Consider the following 17740-nt stretch of genomic DNA (forward strand, 5'->3'; position numbering starts at 1 on the left):
CGATGTCTTAAAGGGGATATATCAATTATTATTAAATGATAAGGAATTTTGGTGCTCTCTGATTGGTCTAGACGCCATTTACTGGTGTGTACCTCAGAGTGAGTTCACCTCAAATGACGTTCTGGAAGGTTTATTCGGGTTTTCCCTTTCGACCAACCATAGATTTGCTTACAGCTTTTTCGACCAATCAGATTGCGTGTTTCAAAGCATGTGTCGGTGTGAATGTAAACATGTCAGACGCCATTACCAAGGAGATTAAGAACTTTTGAAAGTAAATGGTTGAGTATTTATTGTTCATTAATATTGTTTTTAACTTTTTAACTAATATTTGTTTTGCTGTTGAAGTATATCAACATTTAAAAAGTGTAATTACACTTTACATTATGGATGTTTATATTTGATGGAGACAAGAGTGAAAGAGTCAGCAGTGTTGTAAAATTCCTCATCATTTAATAAAACGGTTATTGACTTTTGAATTCGGTCTACTCGTGACTATACAGACCTGGTCAGGTATTGGTTAACCTCGGCCTTCGGCCTCGGTCAACCAATACCTGACCAGGTCTGTATAGTCATGAGTAGACCTCATCAAAAGTCAATAATTGTATAATATAATTATGCTACAAGTACATATGAACACCTGTGTGATTCTATAGGTATTTTCTATTTACATAAAATTAATCGAACTTTGAAAAAATGCCAGCTTATGAACATGGAAAGCAATCAAACAGTTGAAAAATACTTTAATCATCATACACTTTAGAGTCATTTAAATTTACATGAAATACAGACGTAACATGAGCTCCACTGTGGTAATCAGAAGTTGGAAGGTTATTCAAATGATAAAACGTACGCTCAACTAGGACCTCGGGTCCCCCGCAAATAGTTCGTCATTTTGCATAGTAATTAAACATTTTAGGAACTCTTCAGGCATTAAAGGCACAAAGTGAATTCATCGATATCAATACGTAGACCTCAGGTCACCTTATATCTTACTCTAACATAATTATAATAATAACTTTATACAGATCTACTTTCTAATGTATATATTAGTAGAAACGTAGAAATAAATAGGGGGATCATTGGTCACCTTATAATGTACATCAGCACGGGGACCAGTGGTCACCTTATATTGTACAGTACATCAGTGAGGGGATCAGATGTCACCTTATAATGTACATCAGTAGGGGGACCAGAGGACACCTTTATTGAACATCAAGAAGGAGACCAGAGGTCACCTTATATTGTACATAAGTAGGAGAACCAGTGATTGCCTTATATTGTACAGTACATCAATAGGAGGACCAGAGGTCACCTTATAATGAACATCAGTAGGGGGACCAGAAGTCACCTAAAATTGTACATCAATATAGGGGGACCAGAGGACAACTTATATAATTGAACATCAATTAGAGATGACACCTTATATTGTAAATCAGTAGAGGAAACAGAGGTTATCTCATATTGTACATCAGTAGGGGGACCAGAGGGCACCTAATATTGTACATCAGTAAGGGACCAAAGGTCACCTTATATAGAATATCAATAAGGAGTCCAGAGGTCACCTTACATTTTACAACAATAAGAAGTCCAAAGGTCACCTTATATTGTACATCAGTAAGGCGACCAGAGGTCACCTAATATATTGTACATCAGTAGGGGGACCAGAGGATACCTTATATTGTACATCAGTAGTTGGACTAGAGGTCACCTTATACTGTACATCAGTAGGGGGGACAAGTGGTCACCTTATACGAGGGCTGTTCAATAAATAATGTCCTCGGTGCTCGGATGAAAAAAAAGACGTTTTTCAATAATTTAGTCATAATTAATGATTTAATGTAATATTATCTTTTAATTAAAACACATTTTTTATCATTTCTGGTTGTTTTTAGAACTCATTTTTGGGTATGACCCTTTGTATACTTTTTCAAGTTTGGAAAATGAAACAAGTCAAGAGGCGAAAGATATAACTAATATTGTTAATGTGAAAGAACATTAACATTCTGTTTATCCCCGAGACTCCTTTACTCTTCAGGGCGTGCGGGTTTGGACACTGTCATGAAAAAATCTAATGTAATGGATTCCTGACTCTCATCAACCTTTTGATTTTTTTGCAAAAAATTTGCTTTTTAGATTCCTCCAGAAATTAAACTGCCTCTCCGAATGCGAATTTGAACAACAAGACCACTAATATTTAAGAAAATTGCATATAAATTATTAATTATAAAATGAATGATCAAAAATGTTATCATGAATGGGTTTTCTTAGTTTATATATTTTTTTAATTACATTTCTTGGAAGATCTGGTTTCATTTGACCCTGTTATTTCAGGTAGAGTGCAGACATTCTCCTTCTTTTGGTCAACACTTTTGTGTACAAAACAATGTAAGGAACCTGTTACCTTTTTGTGTACAATGAAGCGCATTGAAGTGGTAAAATTTTCTGCTTGGGTGGAACGTTTTGAGCTATCTTTAGACACGCCCATTTCTTTAGAAAAGAAAATCAGTCAAATGATTCAATCGAATACTTGTAAAACAGGTATTTTATAAATATAAGAGCCAATGAAATTGACGGTCTACAAAAACACCAAGTAAGCACGTGTTCGACTGATACATGTGCTCTGCTAACTCCAATAAACATGATAAAATCATAATAATGTACAAAATCGTTGCAATGCGTGTTTTACATAAGCGGAAACTCTATACATAGCTCTTTCTTATTTAAATATTTCAGTGTAACTCATGTCGCTTGTTGCGGAAAGTGTAGTGTCCTAAAACTTACGACGAATATTTCTTTCTTGTTTCTAAAGAAATGGGCGTGTTGTCATGTTATAATTGACGTTCAAAACATGACTCAGAACGTTTCTTCCAAATGGAAAATTGTACCACTTCAATGCGCTTCATTGTAACAATACCAATGCTAAAGCAGCCAATATGTCATTGCTATAAACGATAAAGCAATATCTTTATTTATGCCCTATTCACACGACGAATTTAATTAAGACAAAAAAAAACTAGAGGTACTGTGATTAATGAGCTCACTAAATGATACCCCCGCCTCCCATATGAATATAATGGCAGTGTCCATGTTTTGCTCTGGAAAATCCAAAATATATGTCAGATCAAAAAGTAAAATAGGAGGTGCACAATGGCAATATGTAATAAAGATTCTGTGAAAGTTTCATTAAATTTCCTTCAGTGGTATGAGAGGAGTTGCGGATAAGAGATGGGTACCCCAAAGCGTAACAGACGGACGGATCGCATACTGATTACTATATACTAGGGATGGCAATTTGTAACCGGTTAATCGATTAATCGGTCGGAACGTTGGTAATCGGTTAGAAAATTCGTAATCGGTTAGTCGGAAAAAAATATATGTAAATTTGAGTGCAGTTTCCTTAAAATCCCATCTGTTTTTGTTGTTGTTTTTTTAAGAAAGCGCTGCATAGATTTTGATTTAAAAAATACATATTTTCTATATTTAATCAATTATTCAATCTTTAAAAAATGTTGACAAGGGCAATAACTCCTTCTAAGGTCTCTTCATTCAGGCATTTGCTTTGCTGTAAAATAGTTTATCTGATATTCACAATTCAAAAGTATCTTTTAAGTAGGAACTATTTAGGAACACTCAGCATCAGAATTATGTATTTTAACCAGTTTTTACATATTTTTCTCAATACTGTTTACAAAAAATGTACAATTTTTTATGTTTACATACACTTCTGTTTATTTATGTTTCGCATCTTAAAAAATATGGTGACCTATACATTTTTTGCAATAAATGGAAAGTTTAAAGTATATTAAATGAAAATAAATACAGTTTTTGTACTTTGAACCTATAAAATTGTGAGGGTGGAAATACCTTAGGAATATTTGGAGGTAATTATATAGCTCTCCAGATTAAGATCCAGGGTAATTGGTCAATTTGTAAATTTTTAATTACTGTTTTTATAACATCATGCCGTTACCCAAATAGTCCTGTAGTTGTTTTTAATTATATTAAAAACATCACCGTTAAGCACTTTTAGTTATAGTATGTCTATATTTTGTCGTTATCTATTAGGCCTAAATTATATTATTATAAAAGAACGTTGTATATTGTAAATAAAGTGAGAGTTCAGACATAGCCTAGTTCTAATTATGGTGACAACTAAGAATGAACTTATCAGTTTAACACCTGCGTTGGAAAATTATCCCTGTCTGATTTCTCTAGCAAGATTAATAGTTTTCTTAATTTTTCTTGTCTATTGAAAATGAAATAAAATATACTCTTATGTACATAAAATTCCCCGATCAAAATAATAGACAGAATGTAACCTTTAACGTCTTCTTGTCCTTTTTGTGTACATATGAAAAAAAAAGTCAAAATGTATATCTTGATACGACTAACCGGTTAATCGGTCGGAACGTTTTGCGGTTAACCGATTATCAATTCTGCAATCGATTGCCATCCCTACTATATACCCTTCCGCTTTTCAAGCGGTGGGGGGGAGGGAGGGGGTATAACAAGCTTATAAACGTAATCAAATCCTGTGAAGACCGAAGGGCTTCTCGGAACAGAACTTATTATTTATTACTTATATATACAGTTGAGATATTTTATTTCGAATGGAAAATTTTGTTGAAGGCCATTTGTGATCAGTAAGAGTGAACAGATTGTTGTCTGAGAATATATTTATTTGTGAAAATCGATAATCAATGCTGAAAAGGCCTAAGAAACACGCCCGAAGATTGATGATAAAAAGTTGGAGGAATTTCGGTCTGAATTTATTTAGTTTAAAAGCGAATTCTAAGCTAATTAGAATTAAATTTTGACGCATGTGTAAGGCCAGAATTAAGTCACAGGACAATGCTGGTGGTAAGATATAGGTATCTGTGCTAATTTTGGTTCAAAAATTGAGGGAAAGTATTTTATTAACGACGTTCGATCCTGATATTTAAAGTCTTAAACTCTTTTTGCCAAGTATATTTTTAGTTTCTGCATACACAGCTTAATTAAAATTCATATCAAAAATTGGGAGTCAATATGCTTTTTTTTTGGCGCTAGAGTACATTTAATATGACCTTTTTGCACTGAAATTTGTGTCTTAATGAAAAATTACATCTTCGACGTTTTCCACCCTCCAATATTTTTATCCAACTTAAGCATGAAACAAATTAAACTTTAAGTTTATTTTTTAAAAGATACTTTGAAATTGTGACTAAGAAAAAGTTTCAATTTGCTTTGCATAATCAATTATTTGACCTTTCTGCACTAATAAAATGTTATTTTTCTGGCATTCAAAATTTAAGGAAATCCGATCCTCAGCCAGAAAGGATAACTCCAAAAATTAACATTTAATTTGAAATGCATCAAAATGAAGCTTGAAAATGAATTTTTTTTCATGCAACAATTTTCATTTTGTTCATCTTTATAAGATTCAAGGTCTTTGGAAGTCTTAGAGAAGGTCTTATAAAAGTTGACATTTGTACATGTATCCTATAAAAGGAGAAAAAATAAATACAGTTTTAGAGAAATAAGATTTTCTTGAATCCAGCCCTAGATACCAATGCTTATTAGATGATATGAAATGAGAAGTGATTTATGGTGTCTTGCAATGAAGCAAAAGCCTTTTACTCTATGTATTATAGAATACATGACGGAAAAAGAAGACAAAAATTCCAAATAAGTATAAAAATCATGGCAATTTCTCTGAATGCCTGGATACCTATCGTTTTTTAGCCTAAAATATATTTGTTGATCAATTTGCAATTAGAAAATGCATTGCTGATATTCCAATTCGCTTTTTCTGCAAAAATATTGAAGATTTGACAATTTTCCCTGTATAATATGATTAACTTTCATCTTTTACTTTAAAAAAATACTGTAGATAAAATTACATAACTTTGTAGATTCAGAGATACTTTTATGAGTATTTTTGATTATTTAACTGCTAATATTATAAACCTGAGGATCGGACTACCTTAATAACCAAGAATATTATTTTAAAGTCTTAAACTTTTTCTGAATTTAAGAAAATAAGTCAAAGTTATCTTAAATATTTAGAAAAGAATATCAAAAGTGGGGGTATATGATGTAAATTTTGGGATATTACTAAAACAGTGTCAATTTTACGTTAAAATTGACTTAATTTCTTCCAGGATTTTCAGAATATATAGACTATATTTGTCACACTTCGTTGAAAGAATTCATGAAAAATAATTTAATAGATATTTCAGATCCAGCATAACACATTTCATTGCAAAAACAGCATTGTGTGCAACCAGCATGAAAAAATAGGAATAAAAATTAACAGTACTGTTATAGTTCAAAAGGGAAAAAACTGATCATTTTCTTCTAATAAACCTTTCTACCGGTCACGGTAGCCTAGTGGAAGAGCGTTCGCTTCGTGATCGGGAGGTCCGGGTTCGATTCTCGTGCGCGGCGCCGCGTCATACATAAGACGTAAACAAAGGTAGTGACTGTTCCTTCGCCAAGCGCTCGCACTAGAAGTGAAAGTCACGGGTCTTTCGGATATGACCTTAAAAACGTAGGTCCCGTGTTACGGTAGGCGCTGGCACGATAAAGAACCCTCACTGCTCAATGGCCCTGGGTGCCGAGTATAGGTCTACATTTGAAGCCCTTCACTGGTATACGGTGACGTCTCCATATGAGTGAAAAATTCTCAAGAGGGACGTTAAACAATATACAATCAATCAATATAATAAACCTTCCGCCACAAAATATAGTTCCTAGCTTAATTCTATTTGAATGGAATTTAATTGCGGTTTTTTTTCATCGAGTATAGTTCAATTTGCATTGTAGAATTCAGATTTAATGTTAGAACTTAAAAATGATGCAGAATTTTATAAATAAAGGAAAGGACCAAAATCCACTCAAAAGCTCAGGATCGAACGTCCTTAATCACTAAATGTATACCTTTAGTCACTATGATTATGATATCAAATAGATGGCTCTGCATACATGATGTGATTTACAAATGACGTTATAATAGCCTTACTGAATAGTCCTTTTTGTAGAAATAAAACTTTGATTCGCATTAGTTTACTTCGCTCAAGCTGTTGTGTGAACGCAATTTAATTCGCATTATTTTAATTCGCATTAGTTTGCTTCGCATTAATTTACTGCGAATTAAACTCTTCGTGTGACCATGGCATAAATATGTAATGTAATTTAAATCATATAATGGCATGCACAGTTTAACACATTTTTTTATATCATCAAAAGTAACACTCTAAATAGTTTTAAATAAAATTAATAAATGCAATAAAGTTAATAAAGAAACGAAATAGATAGTAGGAAATAAACAAATGAATAATACCTATCAATGGTAAATTAAAAATAAATAAAATCCAAGAAAGAAAACTCTTATGTCAGTAAAAAGAAACATTTATGAAGTTCTTCCGCATTAATAAATAATCTTAAAGTTAAATTGATAAAACAAAAACAAACTGATATAACAAATCAATTTAAACAACTTTTACAAGTTGTTGTATCGATTTAAAATTATTTTGTTAAAGGTCCTTTACTATGGTTTTGCCATGGATATTGGTCTGAGTACCTCTGTCGGTGGAGCACCTGACTTGTGATGCAGGGATCCTGGGTTTGGTTCCCGACACAGCCATACATTTTCTATTTTCCGGTTACAATCAACCACCAGTTCCCTATTCTATCGATGCACTTTACCAAGAACAACATGAGAGTCATACTTCTTTAACCTAGACTATTGATATGCTCCTCTGAGAACAACTCCAGAGTCGAACACTTGTACCCTAGTCTAATGATAGTCTCTACTGAGAACAACACTATAGTCAAACATCTGTTTGTACCCTAGGTGACATATATGACCTTGTAGCAAGATATCTGCCAGACTTACCCTCTCATCTACTAGACCGCCCTGGTCATTAGTTGTCATTTAAGTATATTATATTATCAATTTTTTATATATTCAATATGTTTGCACAGTAAAGCAAGGAAAGACTGTACAATATAAGTACCGGAAAAACAAAGGTTTTATCTAACGTTTCGTTGTTTTCATGTATGTCAAGGTCACGCTGTGTTATTTTCTGCTCAAACTTGTATACATGTACATGCAAGATTCATCTGGTGCATGCAAAGGTGAGATATATGTTCTTACAATTTTTTTAAAAGATTGCATCAAAATTCTTGGTCTACTTACATTCATTCTAAGACACCTGAGACCATAGTTACGATGGAAACCTATTCAATTTTTCTGCGCATGCCAACAATAGGGAGGAAGAAGTAAAGCAATATTTCAGTGCTGGGGCATACTGAAATTATTTTTACTTACCTTTTTCTCTATAAAAATAGATTTTTTAGGTTCTGAAACCTGTAATATTCTGAAGCCTAATATTTTCAGGAATTGAACAAAATTTACATGAGTCATGCAAAAGTTCTACGTGCTATAATTTAATTTCCAATTAATGCGTCAAGGTGCATCTTTAAGAAAAAGGCTAAGCAATTAGCCATCACTCTTTTAAAGCCACCAATATTCGTTCCATCTATAGGAAATAGAAAGAAATCAGAATTTCAAATAATACCATGAACAAGTTTGACTGTTTGAATACTTTCTCTGATACGCATCCGTTTTATCAAAAAACAAAGTCTCTGTTAATGCAAATATATTATATTTCTAAGCAATTTTCACGCTAAATAAAAGTTTTTATTCAGATTATATTTAAAAATATGCCAAGAAACCAAAGACGATTTGAAACAAACTTGTATTTACACTACGAAAGGGGGGCCTTTAATGTTTCATATTTTTGGCCTAGTATTTCTTGAGAAGAAGATACATGTATAGATATTTCAAAGATACATGAAAATTTTCATCATTTTTTAATTATCTCCTTTTGAAAGAGAATGTCGCACTTCATTTGAATATTTTTGTATCGCTTTTACCTAAGGATGATTTGCAGCAAGTTTGGTTTAAATTGGCCCAAGGGTTCTTGAGAAGATGTGAAAAGTTTTCAAAATGACGGCAAAAAAATTTGATTGGAAAAAAGAGATAAAAGCTTGTGGTAGCAAGTGATTGTAGAGAGCTACAATATTTAAAAAGCAATTTTTCATAAATTGTTTTAAAATAGTTAAAACTGAAAATAAAAATAAAATCATGTCAACTTAGTATGACCTTTATCCAACAGTATGACTATAAATAGCTAATGAAGGTGTTCTGGATTGCAAAATCAAGCTATACTGGTACAACTAATTCAACCACGGATCATTATCAATTTTAAGATACAAGAACAGTTCAATTCTTACTCCTAATTAAATTATTTATATCATCATTCCCGATTCAAGGGAGACCTAGAATTGTGACTTAAAGTCTATATGTGTTGGCAAATAAACATGTGCATGAATGTTGTGAGAAGAGTAAATAATGATGACAAGGGAGTAGGGATGACTTCCAGGAGTTCGTTACCTTTATAATATTAGATACATAATAAACCAAAAAGCAAATTTATCCATGGTCAATTGGAAATTGTTTAACCATTTTTAGTAACATGATCATTTGAAATTTCAGGGACAGCGGGTGGTTACTGAGACCACGAGGTAAGATAGGGGAGCATTCCCGTTTTTATTACCTGGTATTTGTTCAGTTATACAAAGACGGTCTAAAGATAGACCTATCCGAATTTATTTTAAGCTATTTGCTCGATTCAATAAAGTACACAGAATGGAACCTGAAATGCCCTTGTTTAGTGATTGGTCTTTAACAGAATTTCTTAAAAAGAACTGTAAAAGCACAAATATTCCTGGGGAATTAAATTTTGTTTATTTTGTGTTTAACGATTAATTAAATTCTGCACGAAATTTTATATGACTATATATCGACAATAAATGCCCAAAAATATTTCTATGACAAATCAACAAAATTTTATCCCCACGAAATGTGTGCTTCTACATGATAATCATGATAAATATGTACAATTAAAAGTTGATTTAAGATTATTTTCATGATAACAGGAAAGACCAGACAACTCAGTTAAGTTACAACAATGGGTCAATCACCAAGCAGCTTTATGATGAAGGGATAACTTTCTTGTTCTTGTTCATTAATTCTCAGTACATACAAAGTTACATTCGACATAATTTTTGAATATGATTTTCTATTAAGGGGGTAAATAAGGCAATGTTGCAACCACTATTGAAATAACGACCACTATTGAAATAATTACATGTATATCAATAGTGGTTGAGAGTGCAAACATAGTTAGTAACCACTATTGAAATAAGACCACTATTGAAACAATTATATCAATAGTGATTGAGAGTGCATTTCAATAGCAAACATAGCTAGTAACAACTATTGAAATACAGCCACTATTGAAATAATTATATCAATAGTGGTTGAGAGTGTATTTTAATAACGCACATAGGTAATAACAACTATTGAAATACGACTACTATTGAAAAAAGTCATTTCAATTGTGGGTGAGATTCATTTCAATAACAAACATAGGTTGCAACCACTATTGAAATAATGTTCACTTTTGAAATAAGGATTTCAATATGGATTAAATTATGGTTTTATTTTTGTAATATTATCAGCAACTATCAAAATAATTATTTAAATCACTTTTGAAATTATAATTTCAATAACTATCTATATCTTCATTCAAGGACAGATGGCACAAACAAAATATGGATGTCTGGATTGGTATAAATTTTTTGGTTTGATTTCATTGAAAATGGTGCAAAAATTTATTTCTAGAATATAAAGAAATTGTAAACCTTCCTTATTAATTTACACACTTTAATTATTAATATATATATATTTTCACCCATAATCCAACTTTTGTAAAATCTTGTATAAAAAATTAAAAATTACGCGGTGAAACTTTTCTTTCAATACTCTTCGTATTTTAATAGTAGTTGAAACCTATGCTAATCATATTGAAAAGCACTCTTCACCACTATTAGATAATTATTTCAATAATGCTCGTATTTCAATTCAGTGGTTGAAACCTATGGTTATCATATTGAAATGCTATCTCACCCACTTTTGAAGTAATTATTTCAATAGTGGTCGTATTTCAATACTGGTTAATATCTATGTTTGTTATTGAAATGCACTCTCAACCACTATTGATATAATTATTTCGATAGTGGTCGTTATTTCAATAGTGGTTGCAACAAGGCAATATTGGTTACAAAAGAAAATTGATTGATAACAGAAATTTAAAAAGTCTCTGTCAGCTTATTGTATAAACCTTTCCCTTTTTCCTTTACGCAGTATTTCATTCATTTAAAGCCGCTTGGTCCGATTCTAATTGCAAAAAAAAAATATATTCGTTTTTCTTCTTGAAAAATAATTGTCCACAAATTGTTTCAACTTTTGTCAAATTATATCCCCAACTTCTTTTTCTTTTAAAAGATATCAAAATTCAAAAGTTAAAAAAAAATAATTTTTGTTAGGTCACACAATAAATAATCCTTTGTTGATATTGCATGAAATCACCTTCTAAAATTAAAATTATCGCTTACATGAATATCTCATGAAGAAACAAACCCGAGCATTTTTTTTTCCACAAAAAGTTCTTATACCTGTACACGGACAAAACCGGTATATTAGCCTGCGTTACTTAACTTCCTTTTAAATAAATATCTGATTTTCCTTTATTATTAATATAAAAATTACTATGGATTATATTCAATTAATTCCTTAATTTTTAAAAGATATATTATGACTTCTATTGCTTCTACTATTGAAAAAAAAAATACTCGGGTTTGAATTAACTTCATAATAAGATAAAACGATAAAGAAGATGGGCGCTGTTACAACGCGAAATGTAATAACAACGCGAAATGTAATAAACCTGGATTATTACATTTTGCGTAATTACATTTTGCGTCGAAATCAACGCAGAATGTAATAACGCAAAATGTAATAACACATTTTGGAGAATTATTACATTTCGCGTTATTACATTTTGCGTCGAGATCAACGCAAAATGTAATAACGCAAAATGTAATAACACGATTTTTGGATTATAACATTTTGCGTTGTTACATTTTGCGTCGAGATTAAGCAAAAGGCAGGAACGCAAAATGTAATAACACATTTTTTCATCACACAGATTAAGTACAATTTTCAATAGTGTAGTGGCTGATGAAAAGAAAATAATACAAAAGAAATAAATAGATCAATTTCTTACAAATAATATATTTTTTAATAAATTAGTTACACGTATTCTAAATCAGTTTAATAAATGCATTCATATAAAATGTGTTGCAAATTAGAAACGTGCATCTGTTGGCAAGGTTGTTTGGGGTATTGACATATTTTTATAGATAATTGCAATGAATTTAAAAAAAAAATTCATTCGTACTTGCAGGTGTTAATGTATAGAGGGAAGGGGTGTATTGACAATAATGATACCATACTGTTCCATGCAAATCTCCAGCATTGCAGACAAGCAAAATCAAAATTCTCTCTCTCTCTCTCTCTCTCTCTCTCTCTCTCTCTCTCTCTCTCTCTCTCTCTCTCTCTCTCTCTCTCTCTCTCTCTCTCTCTCTCTCTCTCTTTCCATCCTATAATAAAACGGATTGTTTCTGCATGTCCACAGTAATCGATAATAAACATAAGAAGTAAACACCCCGCCCTATCCCTGCCCCTCTGATCCTCGCTTGACACACACACAAATTACACTTCTATTCATTTGTTAACCAATGTATACGTGCCGAAGATGCATATCAAGAGATTTTAATGAACCTAATGTCAATCTTTGTTAATTAAATATGTTTTATTGGTTAGAAATGTAATAAGAAAAAAATATGCCAATCAAAGTTAAATTAATTCTTTAAATTAAGAACAGTGTATTCAATATAACTAAAATTAGAGTCATAAAAACGATACAATTTGATGTACGAGGGCCGTTCAAAAATTACGCGGACTTGTTGCACAGAAAAAATATTTGACGACATAATCGGGAAAAATGTCACACATAATATAAAAGAATCTTTACTTTTATGGTCTTCAAAATTTCACATAAAAATGTTGTAAATTGGTATCAATTTTGAGTGATTTTTCAGGACATATCATTAATTCACGGAGCAGCAAAATCTTCGACGTCACAGGCAGCATTAAAAATATGTGATTGATCTCTCATTTTCTCAAAATTTTCCCATGAGTACCTGTACAGTTTGAGTTACCTTATCTACTCAACATCCAAACACCATTTCTTGTCAAGCTTATAAATCGATTAAACAAGTAAAGAATATTCATTTTTGTTTTAAAACCAAAAACGTCAGATATTTATGAGATATATTGTAATATTAGTGACTCTCAATCACGTTCTTTACAGTCCGGATAAAGTTTTCGTCGAAAATCTTCTTCCCGTCCTCCCGTATAGTCTTTTTACAGAGGTCTAACAGTCTAAAATTTCAAATTGCTATTTGTTGACGAATGTCACGAATACCCTAGTTTACTACATGTTTTATTTTGCATCTTTTGGATCTACATGTGTGTTGGCGATATCTCGAGCATTATACATAATTTAACAAAAGTGTGGTGCGCCGTCATTTCAGGAGACGTCATTTCCACAGTCGTTTTCACGGGAATCGCATCAGAGAAAAATCACTATATTTCTCTTAATACTTCAAATATCACCTCAGAAATCAAAATACATAATAATAGAATAATTGAAAGATACATTTGAGAAAATTGTCGAAAAATATTGCGAATTATAGAAAATAAATGAGTTAAATTTTGGATTCCGCATGCTTTTGCTTTAAATGTTTTGTCGTGCTCCGTACCTCTCCATCAACGATATCAACATACCGATAATTTTAGTAAAAAAAATTTAAAATACAACAATTTTGCTCAAAATTTATTGGAATCCTTAAGATACATATTTCTGTGAAATTTCATAACTATATGACGCCCGTAAGAGTAAATAATAGCCCAGTCCGCGTAATTTTTGAACGGCCCTCGTATTTATGTCTTCTTATGAAAAAGCCCTAACGTTTATCTCATTGTTTTAGTTCAAAATATTTTTACAGCGCGTTTCCCATGTTGGTTACATGTATATATTTGAATCAATTTTATGATCTTTTTTGTTAAACGCAATCAAAAATATTAATTATATTTTGTTTTATTACATATTGTTTTATTACATTTTGCGTTGTCTTCAGTGCAAAAATAAAATAACGCAAAATGTAACAACGAAAAAGCACGTTATTACATTTTGCGTTGATCTCGACGCAAAATGTAATAATTAAGAAATGAGATATCATTTTTAGAGTTGCATTGGGGTATGACATGAAGTCGGTCACGTGATCAAATTCTATAACGCCCGAAGGGTGTTATAGTAGATTTGATCACGTACCGACTTCATATCATACCCCAATGCAACTCTAAAAAATGATATTTTATTTCTTATATTTATATTTTACGTTTTTATTCATTTTACAAACAAATATAGGCATTATTTAGACTTAGATTTTAAAATGCAACGTAACGTTATTACGACGTTATGTGACGTCACAGTCGGAACTTTCCAAATTGCAGGTGCAGTTTGCTTTCCATACGCAAGAAAGTTTGATCATGTGACCGACTGCATGTCATCGAAAATTGAATGTCATTTTTTTAGTATTGTCATATAAGGAAAGACATTGGCAAATGTAAATATCGCAAAATGTAATAAACTAAAAATTGTGTTATTACATTTTGCGTTATTACATTTTGCGTTGATCTCGACGCAAAATGTAATAACGCAAAATGTTATAATCCAGGTTTATTACATTTCGCGTTGTTATTACATTTCGCGTCGTAACAGGGCGCATTTGGCGTGTGATCTGCAGGAATCATTTGTACGAAACATTTATGGTTTAAATGTCCATGATTTGGTTGGCTGAATATAGCTTGTCAGAGTTTACAAATTTTTTTTTTCAATTAGTTTGAAAGTGTGATATTGTAACATTTTTCTCCGTTTTTCCTTGGGGGTACTATAACATACTGTTTAATCACAAAAAAATAAACACCTAAAATATTTAATGCATATAGATGCATGATACCAGCAATGCATTTTCTAATTGTAAGTTGATCAACAAATATATTTTAGGCTAAAAAATGATAGGTATCCAGGCATTCGAAAAATTGTCATGATTTTTACACTTATTTAGAAATTGTTGTCTCCTATTTCCATCAAGTATTCTATAATACATAGTGTAAAAGGCTTTTGCTATCATTGCAAGACACCACATATCACTTCTAATTTCATATCATGCTAATAAGCATTGGTATCTAAGGCTTGATTCAAAAAAATCTTATTTCTCTAAAACTATATATTTTTTTCTTTTCATAGGGTAAAAATGTCAACTTTTATAAGACCTTTTCTATTACTTCAAAAACTTTTGAATCTTGTAAAGATGAATAAAATGAAAATTGTTGCATGAAAAAAATTCCATTTTCAAGCTTCATTTTGATGCATTTCAAATTAAATATTAATTTATGGAGTTATCCTTCCTGGCTAAGGATCGGATATCCTTTAAGATAGTTGCAATTGAATTGATTCTATAATTCTTAAGTTGGCCACAAATACTCCCATAAAAATACTTTGTACAGTTTTCTCCGTGTTCAAGTCGCTGTTAGGTTGAGCTTTCATAAGTTTCAATAAAATAAAAAGAATTCAACCTATATACAATTAAATTGTACCCACGTACAACACATGGCACATCTTTAAATCAACTGTACTTAGCATAGATAGGTATAATTCAGTTGAACTGAAGATAGGTATTTAAGATTGGTAACATTTATATGAACCTAGGTTTAATTATTTAGAGATAGGTATACATGTTTTTTTTTTAAACATCTATCCTGAATTCATTTAAACCTATCTCTAAAAAATATAATCCAATTGTACTTATCTTTATTTAAAGAAGGGAACAATTATTTGAAGATAGGTTCAAATATTTGAATATATGTTAATTTGGCGTTTTATATAATTTGATACTTTTTTTTGTGAAATCATGCCGCGCTTCCCAACGAGTGCTTACGAAGTTTTTATCACCGAACTTCGGGTATATTGTTGTTTTCCTTCGTCCTTTCTCTGCCTCACTCTCTTCTTGTAATTACATGTATAGAGTAACAAATGTTTCTTCTTTAAAGTTTGGGAATATAAATGTATTGTAATTATTTGTCCTTCCTCTGTCCCACTTTCTTCTTCCTGTACTTTTAGAGTAACAAATTTGTTTTTAAGAATTTGTTACTTGGTGTCATCTGCAATAAGGTTTCAGAAATTTCATTTTCATCCTGGACCTCAAATGAAAGTTTTAAAATGTTTCAGAAAAAAGCATTTACCAAATAATATTTAAAGGATGAATAGTGGTTTCCTCTACATGTGCAAAAAAAGTTTTGGAATTATCTTTTTTTTTTACCCATTGAGGATCGAAAGATGTCTTTAAAAAAAACAAACCAAAAAAAAAAAAAATCCCATAAGGGCGAATTTAAAACGGGGCGAATTCAAAATATTCAGTATAATTTCTTAAATAAAAATACGATTGGGCGAATTTAAAACGGGGCAAATTTGTTTTACAGTGTGAAAGGGCGAAAATTACCGGGGCGAAAATAACCCTGTATACAGTAATTCATGTTATACAGTATCTATATGACTTTTTAAGAAGGTAATTGGTGGTGTCTTGTAGATTTGCAAAAACGTTTCAAAATTTTCATTTTCATCTTTGGGACCAAAAGGAGTGTCGAACAACGTTTTTATTTTTAAAAAAATCTGGATTAGTTGTTTTATGTTGCAAAAACCTGGTCTCATGAACTTCTCTTACATTTTATAAAGCAGCATTTACTAAGAATTTTTTCGCATCATAAAGTGGAATGTACTGTAAATTTGCAATAATTTTTGCCTTCTTACTTTTTTACCCTAGACATCGAATAGAAGTCGAAAAATTCCCTAATTCATTTATTATATATTTATTAATTATAGTTCAAAAAATACTCCGATATTAAATACAGCAAATAAAGAATAAATCAAAACTCTCAGAAATTGGCTTAAAATATGTTCAAAAGCATTTATTTCTAAAATGTTTAGGATCATTTATCCTGATATCTTGCTGACACATCGCTTCACAGATTATTTTTTTTTTGATATAACAAAGCACCTTTTACGATGAAAAACAAAGTGCGTTTCAAAGATTATCCTTTAGTGCATTTGAACAAACCTATGGTGTTCATTGTCTAAGGTTAAATGTGAACTGACTCATTCACATTTAATTAAAACATGTTCGTTTGTATTGGATATCACAAACATGAACAGTTCAGGAAGTCAAAAATGGGGGACGAATTAGCTTTAATCCTGGAATTATTTTGTGGACTTAGAGAGATTGAAACAAAGCTAAAAGAAGCATTCTTACGAGAAATTTAAAGTTTGTTGAATAATGCAGCTTCAACAATAAAAGAGGAAGGAAGGGTTCCTGACTTTTGCAGTTTTTCGATGGAAAATGAACTGGGAGAAAATCTAATTCAATTTCAAAGTAAACATTTTTTATTTTGATATAACAAAGCACCTTTTACGATGAAAAACAAAGTGCGTTTCAAAGATTATCCTTTAGTGCATTTGAACAAACCTATGGTGTTCATTGTCTAAGGTTAAATGTGAACTGACTCATTCACATTTAATTAAAACATGTTCGTTTGTATTGGATATCACAAACATGAACAGTTCAGGAAGTCAAAAATGGGGGACGAATTAGCTTTAATCCTGGA

Source organism: Saccostrea cucullata, unplaced genomic scaffold (genome assembly GCF_032062105.1).
Source record: "Saccostrea cucullata isolate Sc308-1 unplaced genomic scaffold, CSIRO_AGI_Scuc_v1 ctg2193, whole genome shotgun sequence".
Classification (NCBI taxonomy): domain Eukaryota; kingdom Metazoa; phylum Mollusca; class Bivalvia; order Ostreida; family Ostreidae; genus Saccostrea; species Saccostrea cuccullata.